The sequence below is a fragment of the Polistes dominula genome, unplaced genomic scaffold (genome assembly GCF_049000335.1).
Source record: "Polistes dominula isolate Pdom_NZ unplaced genomic scaffold, Pdom_raw_medaka contig_20, whole genome shotgun sequence".
Classification (NCBI taxonomy): Eukaryota; Metazoa; Arthropoda; class Insecta; order Hymenoptera; family Vespidae; genus Polistes; species Polistes dominula.
The window spans coordinates 6,351,686-6,364,452 of NW_028301147.1; the positions used below are offsets into that span (position 1 = coordinate 6,351,686).

The 12,767-nt window shown below is 36.6% G+C and overlaps 1 protein-coding gene across 1 annotated transcript in view; it reads left to right on the top strand.

Moving 5' to 3' along the window:
- Positions 1-4,766: 4,766 nt before the first annotated feature.
- Positions 4,767-12,767, top strand: part of LOC107074170 (latrophilin Cirl) — a 284,489-nt gene continuing 276,488 nt past the window's right edge. The window contains exon 1 of the mRNA XM_015335343.2: positions 4,767-6,258. The gene's annotated coding sequence lies outside the window, so the exon portion shown is untranslated. The remainder of the gene's footprint in view (positions 6,259-12,767) is intronic.

Sequence of the window (12,767 nt, forward strand, 5' to 3'; positions counted from 1 at the left end):
TCATGCTGTGTATTTGATGGGATCAGGTGGGTGTGGTGTATTACGAGTTGCTTAATTCAAGCGAAACAATCACTGGAACTCTCTACCGAACACAATTGATGAAATTGAGCCGAGCTCTGCAGTAAAAATGCCCTCAATACTACTCCAGACACAACAAAGTTATTCTTCTACATGATAATGTTCGTTCGCATGCAGCGGTTCCGCTGAAAAACTATTTGAAAACACTTGACTGGAAAGTACTACCCCACCCGCCGTATTCACCAGACATTGCGCCGTCCGACTATCATCTGTTCCGGTCAATGGCACATGCTCTGTCGGAGCAACGGTTCACATCATATGAAGATACCAAAAATTGGGTTGATTCGTGGATTGCCTCAAAAGATAAGAAGTTCTTCAGACATGGAATCCGAACGCTGCCTGAAAGATGGGAAAAAGTAGTTGCTAGTGATGGACAATACTTCGATTAAATTTAAACTACCGTTCTTTCACAATAAATATTATTTTTTCTACAAAGAACGGCGGAAACTTATTTGTACTCCTAATACTTAATTTGGAAATTACAAAAAGTATAATGTGTAAAAGTTCGAAGCATCGAAAAGATGAAGAGCGTCGAAAATTGATAATATTTCAATGATCGAATACTCTACGAATTCTTCCTCATAATTGGTAGGCATTTGCATGTGATCTTTACACTTATTGAAGTTTATCCGCTCACCGCTTGCTCCTCCTGTCCGTTTTTTATCATTTATGCTGGACACACAACCGGCTGGTAGCACGCGATACCGGTTCGTCCTTCTCTCCCCCTCTTTCTCACTCTTATTCTCCCACCAAACGACTTTCCCCCTTTCCTTTCACACCGATAAGACTGCCATTTTGCGAACGGCATGAGGGTCGTTGAATGGAATTTTATGGTAAAATTTTATGAACTTAGTTTATGAAGTAATTTTATGTACTAATGACGCGAAACAGCTGCATGAAATCATTGTACGAGATAATTGTACGTGAAATAATTGTACAGAATAGTTTGATGGAATAAATAGATTATAATTGTTCAACATATTTTCTTCCTCGCCTCTTCTTTTCCATTAGTCATTGTATCGATCGTGTAAAACAGTACGAAAGTACACCGTCGTCGGAACGATAGAATACGTTGGGGTTTTATTCGAAGAACAATTAATGTTGCCACTGCTTCGCGTTAGTACATGCCTTAGTAAGGCGTGACACGTGTTCGTTGTTGTTCGTAAATGCTACTCCCTGATTCGGTTTTCCGTGAGAACGTTTACACATGACACACGTAAATACTATTCCGCTCGACGCTCGAATCCTTCAAATCTGTTAGCGGGAGAAGTAGATTTCCCTGTTAATCGCGAATACATTTTCTTTGAGCAACTATTTGTCGTAATTACATTACATTCTAAGGAAAAGACGAAGGAAGAAAACGAGAGATAGGATAGATAGGAAAATCGCTAGAGGAAAGCTTGTACTTTATCGTCTCTTGTAACGAGAGTTAGATAGAGAAACGAGAAGGAATAATACGAGAGAGAGAGAGAGAGAGAGAGAGAAATAAAGGGTGTCCACCCTTTTTCCTCCTTGCTACCATCCTCATCGACTTTCGTTCTGTCGTCGAACGTCGACCAACGTGGAACGACGAAGAATCGTATTATCGTTGAGCATTGCTCGACGATTAAATACGCCATTAAATCATTTCCGCTCGATTAGGAAGCGCGGAAAATTCATTTCGCGACGAGACAATGTGCGCAATTTGCTAGATAACGAACGAAGAACAATTAATGCAGTCTATCGGCCTTTCGTTCTTACATTCGTGTAAAATAACCAAGTGTAGGTACTTGTTTCCCATCCATTTGATAATTTCGAACGAATTCGAGGAAAAACTTCCTTCCTTTCTTCCTGCCTTCCTTCCTTTCCATTTTGTACAACCCTATATCAGTAGAAAACCGATTTTAGAACAAGTTGTTTGAAAATACCTATGCGCATCATTTCTACTCACTCGCGCGTTACCTAGTTCAAATTGTACCTACATGAATAAATTCAATCCTATCACGGGCATGCTAATTTCATACAACAAGATTCTAGGCTCGACGAGAGCAATACGAGAACGAACTCATCTACATAACACGTAGTCGCTTACGCTTTTGAGAGTACGTGCGTAGAGAGAGAACGAGTGGGGCAAAGGGCAAGGGGAAGGGAGTAAAGGGGTTGGAAGAATGGAGAAAGAGAAGAGGAGGAGACGAGAGAAGGGTCAAACTAGAGAGAAACGCAAAGTTCGCTTCGTTTACCTTTCGAAGCTTTTAGGCCAGGAGCTTTAGGCGCCGTAAAACTCTCGCATCGTTCACTATAAGAAAAAACAAGCCAGATAGAAAGAAAATAGTTCAATGTGAAAGAAAGATAGAAAACATTCGAACGTTCATCCACTGAAAAGTTCTGAAATATTAGTTCTTTCGTCAAACGATAGAAGTTGGCCACGGATTTGTGAAATGTATTCCCTCTATACCTCTCCCTTTTTTACCTTCTTCATTCTTTTTCTCTTCTCTTTCTCTTTTTCTTTCTTTCATGTCACCCGTCCTTCTCGTGGGAGCGTGCGAACCAATAGAAATTTTATGACGCCATACCACTTTCCTCTTTCCATCGGTGTTTCGAGAGCTTGAAACATCTTCACAAAACTGATTACATATGCGTCCTCTAAGATCGATACGAGCGATTGGATAAAGAAAGGATACTATTCAAAAATGACTCTCAATCGATTCGACCTCAATTTTACGCGTTTCCTGGGATCGTGTTGAAAATGTAGTACGATATGATACAAAATAAAGTATGATGACTCAACTAAATATAATATTTATGTATAGCCATTATCCGCTCTCATCGCTAAACGTAAATTAAAATAACGTAAATTAAAATTTATTAAAAAATTATTAATGACATTTTATATTAATAAATATAATAGGAAAGATATGTACAATAAATATAATAAATATATTACAAATATTATAAAAAAAATTACATATTAAATTTATATATTAGTATAGATATATTTATGTTATTTATGGTTTTTTTTCTAAAGAATCCTTTGATGTATCTTTCAAGAAAATGTTGTTACTATATGTGATTTAAACATCCGAATAACTCGTGGTTTCGAATTGAATCTCGACGACGAATTTAGTTATCCAGAATCGATTCGTTTTCGTTAACGAATTCGTAATCAACTTCGATCGTTCGAAAGGGATCATTTGAAATTTCATGAGCTTCTTTCTTACGAAAATAATTGGAAGAATTATTTTGAAATCAGGTGTTAAAAGAGATAGAAAAAATAAGAGAGAAACTATATTTCAATTATTATATTATTAACTATTATTACTCTTACTCGTTTTCGTCAATTAGCATTTATGTTTAAAACAATTAACTTAACCAAAGAAAAATATTCGTCAAAGTTTTTCGCGACTTCGAATCGATTTTCTGAATGCTCAAGTTATCGAATCGAAAGGAAAACTAATAAAATATGCATGCTACTTCACCGATAAACCTTCTATTTTTAGTGCATATACGAGAAGGAAGGCATCGACGAGAAGGTAAAAGTCAAATAAACTCACATAGTGTATATAAATTGGATTATAATTGAAAAATCACGCGAACTTTTCGCTATAAAGTTATAACAGAGTGAAAGTATTCGTTTATATTTGAAAGAATATTTCAAGGTTGTGGACACGCAAATAAAGTATGATTTTAGGAATGTTGGATGAAAATTGATTGAAAAAAAAAGACAAAGATATAGATGAAGAAAAATTATTATTAAATTGAACGTAATATGAAGCAATATACTTTCTTCCAAACATTAAATTACAAATTTTAAAAACGATAAGAGTTATAAATTCGTTCTATTTATACATAATCCTAATAATAAATAATTATTATTTTAATGAATCTCCATTAATAAACAATTTATAAATAGTCGATCTCTGATACACACAAGCACCCACCCACAAACACACACGCTTATACATTGAAATATTTCAATTGTCAAAATTCGATTTGCTTAGAAATAAAATTTAAAAAGAGAGATAAAAGTAACGAATGAAGATAAGGGAAATAAATATAAAAGAGATAGATATGACAGGTAAAGTACTTCGTGCAAGGAAGTAGGTAAAGGCTTGCACTCGATTGGCGTCAAGCGGCGTCGAGCGGCGTCGTACCTCTTCCGAGACAGACGCCCACTGTGGCAAAGAACTAGGAACACTGATACTAAACCGCGATCTGAGTTGCTCCGAACGACAGTTGAACGAAGTGTGTTCCAAGACTGGATCACGTCTGCTATGCCGTGGAATACAGAGAGCAACGTGTGTTACCTCTCTCTCTCTCTCTCTCTCTCTCTCTCTCTCTCCCTTTCTCTTTTTCTCACACTCTCTCTCACTATAACACGATATAGGCTCCTGTCGTTGATTTCGAATCCCTCTTTCACTCTTGATCTCTCTCTCTCTCTCTTCCCTCTTTTCTTTCGCGCGAGAGTTCTCTCAGCAAGCGTAGTTCGTGGATTCGCGATCGATCATTCTCGGCAATTCCAAACTATGAGAGGGAGTGAAGAGGAGTAGAGAGGAAGAAGAAGAGGAGCCCGCGTATAGGAAAACGCGCGCATACGCGACGCCGCGCCGCCGGTTCGTTGAAACTCCAAGGATCCAGTCTTGATCGGTCCACGGATCCAACCGCGCCGTTCCGTTGCTTCACGTATTTTGTCCTGGCCTCCTCCTAAGTGCTATCTGTGTTTTCAAAAACAAAAAAAAAACAACTTTAAAAGTGTTCGTTAGATTTTATTTACTTTCATCCCCTATATACGTTTTCTTTTCTATTCCTTTTTTTTTATAATTATTATTTTTTTCGTTTAATCGTTCCCCTGCATTGTCATCATCATAGTTTTTCTCTACGCAATTTTGGAAAAGGAATGGATATTAAAAAAGTGACAATTGCATCAGCGTTTTTGTCATCAACGTCGTCATTTGAACATCATCGTCATCGTCGTCGTGTTCGATCTTCCAAAGGGTAGAAAGATTTCGAGTAGCACCTTTTCTCGAGGACCTTTCGTGATCGTTAGAACAACGTCCTGACGCGTATCGTGTATCCTTCAATGGAGTGAAAGGGTGTGAGAGAGAGAGGGAGTTTGTGATCGAAGAGAAGGAAGGAACGAGTGGATAGATAGATAGAGTTCTCGTTACGATTGAAACTCTGAGTATCCGAAAGAGAAAAGGGGAGAAAGGGAAAGAGAGAGAGAGAGAGAAAGAAAGAGAGAAAGAAAGAGAGAAACAGGAGCTAAAGGAGGGTCATCGTGCGTATTTAGAGAGGTGTGTAGAATCATCGTGTACAGGTGCTGTGTGTGCCTCGAATCAGTGCTCTTTGGTAACATCATGATCACGCGGCGCGAGTGCGATCGAGTACTCTCGAGTGCTACCGAGTGCGTTTCGAGTGCGAGATACTTCGGGATTATCGTAGAACCACGCGAACGGGCACGCGTACGATCGCCATTGAAGTTGATAGCAACAGCAAAAACAACAAGAATGACGATGACGACGATAACAATAGAAAAGACCACATGTTTTCAGGAATAGGACCTATATACACCGACATAATCAACGAACTCATAGTGGCCGGACTTGTACTTCTATATAAATACACGCATCGTACATTTATATATACATGTGCATTTACATATATGTATATGTATATAGACAGCTGGGGAGGAAAAACAAAACGTACTGGAGCGTTGGTAGAACGATAGTCTGCCAAGCTTACCGCGAATGGTGAACCTTTCGATTGTATAGTAACATCGACTCAACGCGTTGTTGTGCTCTGCCAGGGGCAAATTAATCCGGCGTTACGTACACGTGGACATCAACCATCAACGAACAGCACCTACGTACGTTTATACGCGTGAGTTCAGATCGCATTCGAGCTACACCGGTAATTACCGTGCGGTCTGCACGACCGGTTGCTTCCGGTCGATCGACGAGACAAGCCGAGCTACCCTAACGACGAATTCATCGTTCTTCAGGATTACGAACAGTGTGCTCTTCGTGGCGATACTTTTATATTGTTCTTCTTTATTTTTTCTTCTTTTTTACAAGTTTCTTATTTTATGTCGTCGATTATAAAAAAAAATTTTCATATTTTTGTGAACGATAGTGAAAAGTGGAAGGACGCGAAGATCTTACTCGTTTAATCTTCGAGTTTGGATCCCGCGAATTCTCTTGAAAGGTGAGTTATCTTGATTTTTAGATTCACGTACGCGTACGGATGTGCGCATTCTTCTTTTTCCTCGTGTTTTTCTTCTTATTTTCGTAAAGGAGAGAAGAAGAAGGAAAGAAGAATGCATTGCTGCCGGCAGTGCTTGTCGCCGACAAATCCTCGAAATCGAATTTTCCAATGACGGGGGTCCGTTCGAAAGAACGGAGAAACTGGATCTACGAATAGCGGAACGTATATATGTGTTCGTGTACGTGTATGTGCTTGCATGAAAATGTGTCTGTGTATAAGCGTGTAAGAAAAAGAAAGAAATAGAGAACTCGAGTAAAAGTGTGAAAACGAAAGATAGAAATGCTTTTCTATAAAATAGTCTTTAGAAAACGGAAGAAGGAACGTAAGAACGTAACGATTTTCTGTGCTTCCACTTTGAAATTTACTCTCGCGCGATTTAGCAAATTGAAAAACGTATGACGAATCGTTACGGGAAGTCCTTGGATTTTCCTAAAGATCGTCCCCCTTCAATATGTAATACAATTTTTCTGCGAAAACAATGATTTAAACGTTCGCAGTTGAAAACGTTTTAAATTTCATTTAAAATCAACGTTTAATATTTGATGAAAGAATTTTATCAAATTAAAGATACGTATAATATCTCTATTATAAATTACAATACAATTATGAATATATCTTTTGGAAAGCAAGGTAGATGATTCATACATATATCATTTAATCATTTCCCGGTCTCTTATAACGATTAATATTTTTTATCAATAACGTTTACTCCCCCCAAATACCTCTTTTAAAAGAGATAATTAAAAATACTAAATGTGTATGATATAAAAAATAAATTGATAATAAAAATAAATGTGTAGTCAGATATGTGAACATACGCGTAGAGGAAAGATTTTTTCAAGCTTCTCGGAGCCCTATTTCCTTATCTGGAGGCGTTCGTGCATACATATCCGTTATATATACGTCGTTCGTCATCCCCCGCGAATAGTGAAAAGCTAAAAGGTTATCGCAATATACCGTCGCGAATACGCTCCATAGAGTTTTGGACCGTCCGTCGAAATGCGTGATATTGACGTCGTGGCAAGCTGTGCGAGTGTCGATAAGCAAAAGGGTCATAAAATGAAGAACGAAGAGAAAACATTGCTCCAAGATTTCCCTCTTCTATTTCTCTGTTTCTCACCCATTCTCTTTATCTCTCTCTCTTTCTTTTACAACAAATTTATCTACAGTTTCTCGTTTAAGTTATCTTTGACTAAACGAAAGACCGACTAACAATAAGCACGCGCGGAAACATTTCCTCAAGAGAAAACGTATGAAACGTTACGTATAATGGTTCTTACGTTTAAATCGTCCAATGAAAGAGAGAAAGAGAGAATAAGAGCGAGAGAAATACAGAAGAGCTGCTATTGCACCTCGTTTCAGGCCGTACGAGCTACGGAGACAAAATTGCACCATTTTCCTTAATGGATGGTACCTACCAACGGAAGCAATACACAGACCCTATGAAATTATAAGGGATATATCACGAGTCGTACTATACGTAGAAAGGAGTGAAACATCTTACTTTGTTCACGGTTTCCTTAGTGTTTCTTAGAGACGAAAGTCGGGTTGATGCATACCAACGCATAGGAAGACCAAGCAAATTATCGTGCAATGGGTATATCTATACGTGACATTTTCTCGCAATCGGAACTTTCCGACCTTCGACCCTTTGGATATTCATCGAGTATCTTCTCAAAGAAGTGTAATAACGAGCGTCAGTTGTATTGTATTCATGTATACGATGCCTTTCTCTTTTATAGAATAATATTCTTCAGGAATTATCGAAGAAAGCGAAGAATTATAAAATCCCGTTCAAACTTAAAGCTTATCTAACACTTGTTAACCCTTTGCACTTTTTTCTCATATTTTTCTTTTTCTCTGTTCAAATGAAAAATCTTATTAATAATTTATATTTCCTACAACTATAATAAAACTAAAATTTATTTTATAAATAATTATACGATAATATATTTTATAATAAAACATTGTCATAAAATCTCGCTATAATATGAAATCCTAATTCAAGCCATATAAGTTCAAAGAATTAAATTATATTTCTTATTAAGTTGATTATTTATGATATATTTATATTTTAATTGTTTTAAACGTATATAGGGAAGATTAATTATATGCCACGTATATTAAGAAAATGTATACGAGAGTAAATAATCCAAAAAGGTTGAATAAAACTTAAGTATTCAGTTTTTCGAATTATTAAATACCCTACATTCAAAAAACGATTTAACTTTAGTTCTTCTCACGAACACGGTGTTACTATAACGAAGAATTTCAGCTAGAAAAGACTATTAATTTAGTAAGAAGGCGCCGGTTCCGATCTTGCTACGATCGAAAGAGTAGACTCGTGCCTCCTGGTGTTAAGCCGCACCTCTAAACGCGCCCGGAGCACCTCCTTTCCTTTTCTAGTCTTTTATTTTTCCTCATGACTACCGATGCGAGCTGGAAACTGGTTTTAGAATTCCCTCTTCCTCTGTATAACATGTTATCTCGTGGTCCTCATCCTCGGTGACGGTCGAGAAAGAGAGAGAAAGAAAGAGAGAAAGAGAAAGAAAGAAAGATAGATAGACATAAAGAAAAAAAAGAGGGAGAAAGAGAAAAGAGAGAGAGAGAAAGAGAGAGAGATAGTAAGAGAGCTCGATCGAATCCTCTTCTCCTCTTTACCAGTCGCGTTTCGAATCTTCCTTTTATTTTCGAGCTTCTATCTCGGCGAAAAATCTATGTCAACCGACATGTTGACACGTGTTCGAAGGTATACCGCGAGAAGAGTAGAGGAACGTGACTGGCAAAAGAGAAAGAGAGAGAGAAAGGAAGAAGATTCGAGGTAGAACGCCCTGGAAGTTGGGTTACTGGCATGCAGTGTCGGATTTCGCTGTGTCCGAAGAAAGAAAGGCGGAACGAGAGAGGAGCGGCGCGAAAAGGAAAAAAGAAAGACGAAGTAAGAGAGAGAGAGAGAAAGAGAGGGCGGAAGGGAGGTAGGGAGTAAGAAAGAACTCTCAAGGTGTGCACGCACACGCTTGTAACACGCATGCTCGAGTTACAGCCCTCTCATGAATCAAAACTATTTGAGAAGGGAGTTTGGAAAAAGAAGGCTTGAGTACTTACGTAGGTATACCTAACTTACTTTGCTTGACTCACTCTATATGGAAGCAGGAGGAGGTCATGTCGCGCGGTAGCTATCACGATCACGAGATATAAATTAAATTTTATTGTGACGCGAGCCGTCCGTCGACGTTATCTTCGAATCTGACTTGGCCACCCCGCAGAGTCCCTCTAAACCCCGTTCATCTATCATTTGTTTTTTCACATTTTAACCTATTTTCATTTTTGTCTCTATACTTTCTTTTTTTTCTCACATTTATATGTGTGACATTTCACAGTTAAGTGTATAATTAATTCATAAACATAAACTATGAGTTTAGTTTCTTTCTTTTTTAGAATATCATTCTTCGTTGGAATTTTCGTAGATATTAATATTCTAATTATTTATTTTCTTTGAGATATGATAAAATATATCGAGAAAGTGAATGTGAGCTTAAACATTTAATTTTATTTTATCCGATTAAAATCAATGGAACATAATAAAAAAGGGATAGAGAAAGTAAGAAACCAATAGAATTGATCGTTCTAGGAAGAATCCGAAGGTAGAAGCGATTAACGGACACGGATCTCTTCGAATACCTCGATAATTTCTAAGTCACGAATCCTCCTCCTTCTCCTCCTTCTCCTCCTCCTGCTGCACTATACGTGAAATAATCGTGCTCTGTTCTCTACCTTAATGCCAACTATTTCTTTCTCTATTTCTTTCTTTTTCTATTTACCTTCACAAACCATTTTCTCTTATTTTCTATGCACTGGGAAAACGATGTAATTAAATTTTATGCATACATATATACATACTCTGGTATATCATATAATTCGATACAATTTTCCATGATACCTTTGTGTTTTTAAAACATTTAACTAAACATACTTCAATAATAATAATAAATTGATAAAAGAAATATAATCGATAATTTACTTCTGTTACATTTATATACAATATTGCATGATACTTAATTGAAATTATAATCGTGATTATGTGATTATTATTATTTTTATAATATTAATAATTGAAAATAAATAACTTGAGAAGGAAATAGGTTAGATACCAAATGTGAAATATACAATTCATCAAAAAATCACCAATATTAATGTATAATAGAAAAGTATCGAGCTTTTGCTTTACTATTGAACGCTTGACTTAAGAAAACAACAAAGTATGTAATGAGTAAATAAACGTTTAGGAAGCTCGAGAAGAGTTGCTATATACGTAACAAAGAAGCGAATAACAAGAGGAATGGTACATCGATAAGCGAAGAAAGACAAGCTATTATCCATGCTTATAGGGTTCGAGAATCAACCGACTCGATTCAAGAAACGGTAATACGGAAGCGAAACGTGCTGTCTTCATGCGGCTCGTGTGTTCGGGTCAACCATAATAAAAGTAATTCTTCTGTTGAAGTAAGTCGACGTGGTCGAATGCAATGTTTTCGTTTCGTACTCTTCTATTCTATTGCCATTACATCTCTTAGTTACGTACTATACTTATATGTATATATATGTAAATATATAGTTAGTTAAATATAGTATATGTATACATATAAACTATACATACCAGTAAATTAATATTCGCGAGTAGGTGGTTAAACGTGTACGGTGAAAAGTAGGTTCTTCGTTCGAGTTCTTTCCTCCACGTTTTCTGATTCATCTGATAGACGTATTATCACCTCGAATGAGAGAGAAAGAGAGAAAATAAGAATATGAATGTGACTATGAAGCTAATCGAGCGGTTCTTCTTGCATAGTTTTCCCTTTCCATAAAATTTTTCCTTTTGTAAAAACTCATATGTGGTAGCGAGGACACACCAACGTTTCGTCATTATACTCCGTACCGAGCACGAGTCTTTAACTCAGAAAGGCACGATTACTTCGCGAGCAGGACAATGGAGACGCCTACGTACATATTAACACCGTATACGTGTCATTCTACACTCACATACATAAATACATTTATACGTTACTAACGTTTATGAAGCTGTATGGTAACGTGGTGTACGGTAACGTGGAGTATGCCAACACGTTTGACACAATTTCGCTTTACCAAAACGTCGATCCGCTTTACTATTTTTTCCAAGAAGAACGTAAAGCACTTGCTCTCCGTCTCGTAACATCGAAAAATTATAAAAGGTTTGAATGACTAATCGATAAAATATCTCGATTTTTGTTTCTCTAAAAATCGTACGAATTTTACAAATTATTCTTGTTTGTGCAATGAAAAAATGTTTTAGGTAAAAATGTAATATAGCTTGTAACTCAGAAAAATCGATAAATTTTTTTAGTTTTCTTTTTTTTTATGAGAATAGAAATAGCGGAGAGATTGAAGCGCAAATATAAAAAAAAAGAAAAAAAGAACAAAAATCACAACAAACAAAATGAAAAAGAGGACAAAAATTAACAACAAATCGATACATTTTTCTCGATGTAAAAGAAAAAAAAGAACTAATGATAAGAAAGAAAGCGATGTTGACGTCGACGATGATGATCGGAAATACGAACGACGCGTTCTCGGTGTGGTCGTTAACCGTGTGCGGCTTATGCAACGAGCACGTAGCTTCCATTATCTTTCGCACATACAGTGCCATACGAACTGCCGGATGTATAACAAACGTATGTATGTATATATGTATGCATGTATGTATGTATGTATGGATGTATATACGATGAGTCGAGTTTATTGAATCGACGAGAGACGAACTCAAACATGAAACAAAAAGAAAGAAGAAAGAGAAAGATAGAGAGGGATAAAAAAAGAGAGAGAGAGACAAAATATCACAACGCGCCGTAATTAGATACTTCAAAAGTTTTCATTATTATAATTTCGCGAGCGTAAAAGTCGTGCCTTGTGAAGTGTGTTATCGAAAGGGCATTGTTTTTTAAGACATATCAGTGAACCGTTTCTACGTATCTACGGAACAATAACTCGTCGGTATTATTGGCTTTCAACATCACCACCCTTATATCGCATTGCCAGACTTCGTTCGATTCGTTCGAGTGCTTTTTTTTACAACGAATATCGATTTTATTCGAGTCTCTATACATACGCAAATAGATACATATTCTTTAGACGTTGTGAACGAGTTGATTTGGTATTTCTCCAAGCTATCTATTTCTACCTTATTTTGATGAAATTCTTTGAAATATTATTTATCTACCTTGTTCATCTTGAGAAATCTTTAAACATTTTATTATTACCATAAATTGCAACACGATTTACAATTGTAAATAGTATATCGATATAATTCAATCTTATTGCTTATTGAAACGTAATGAAATTAGTAGGAACGACCTCAATGATACAAAATTTCCATCCCCTTTACGCTGGGAAGCCAGCTAAAGATGAAACGTGGTGAG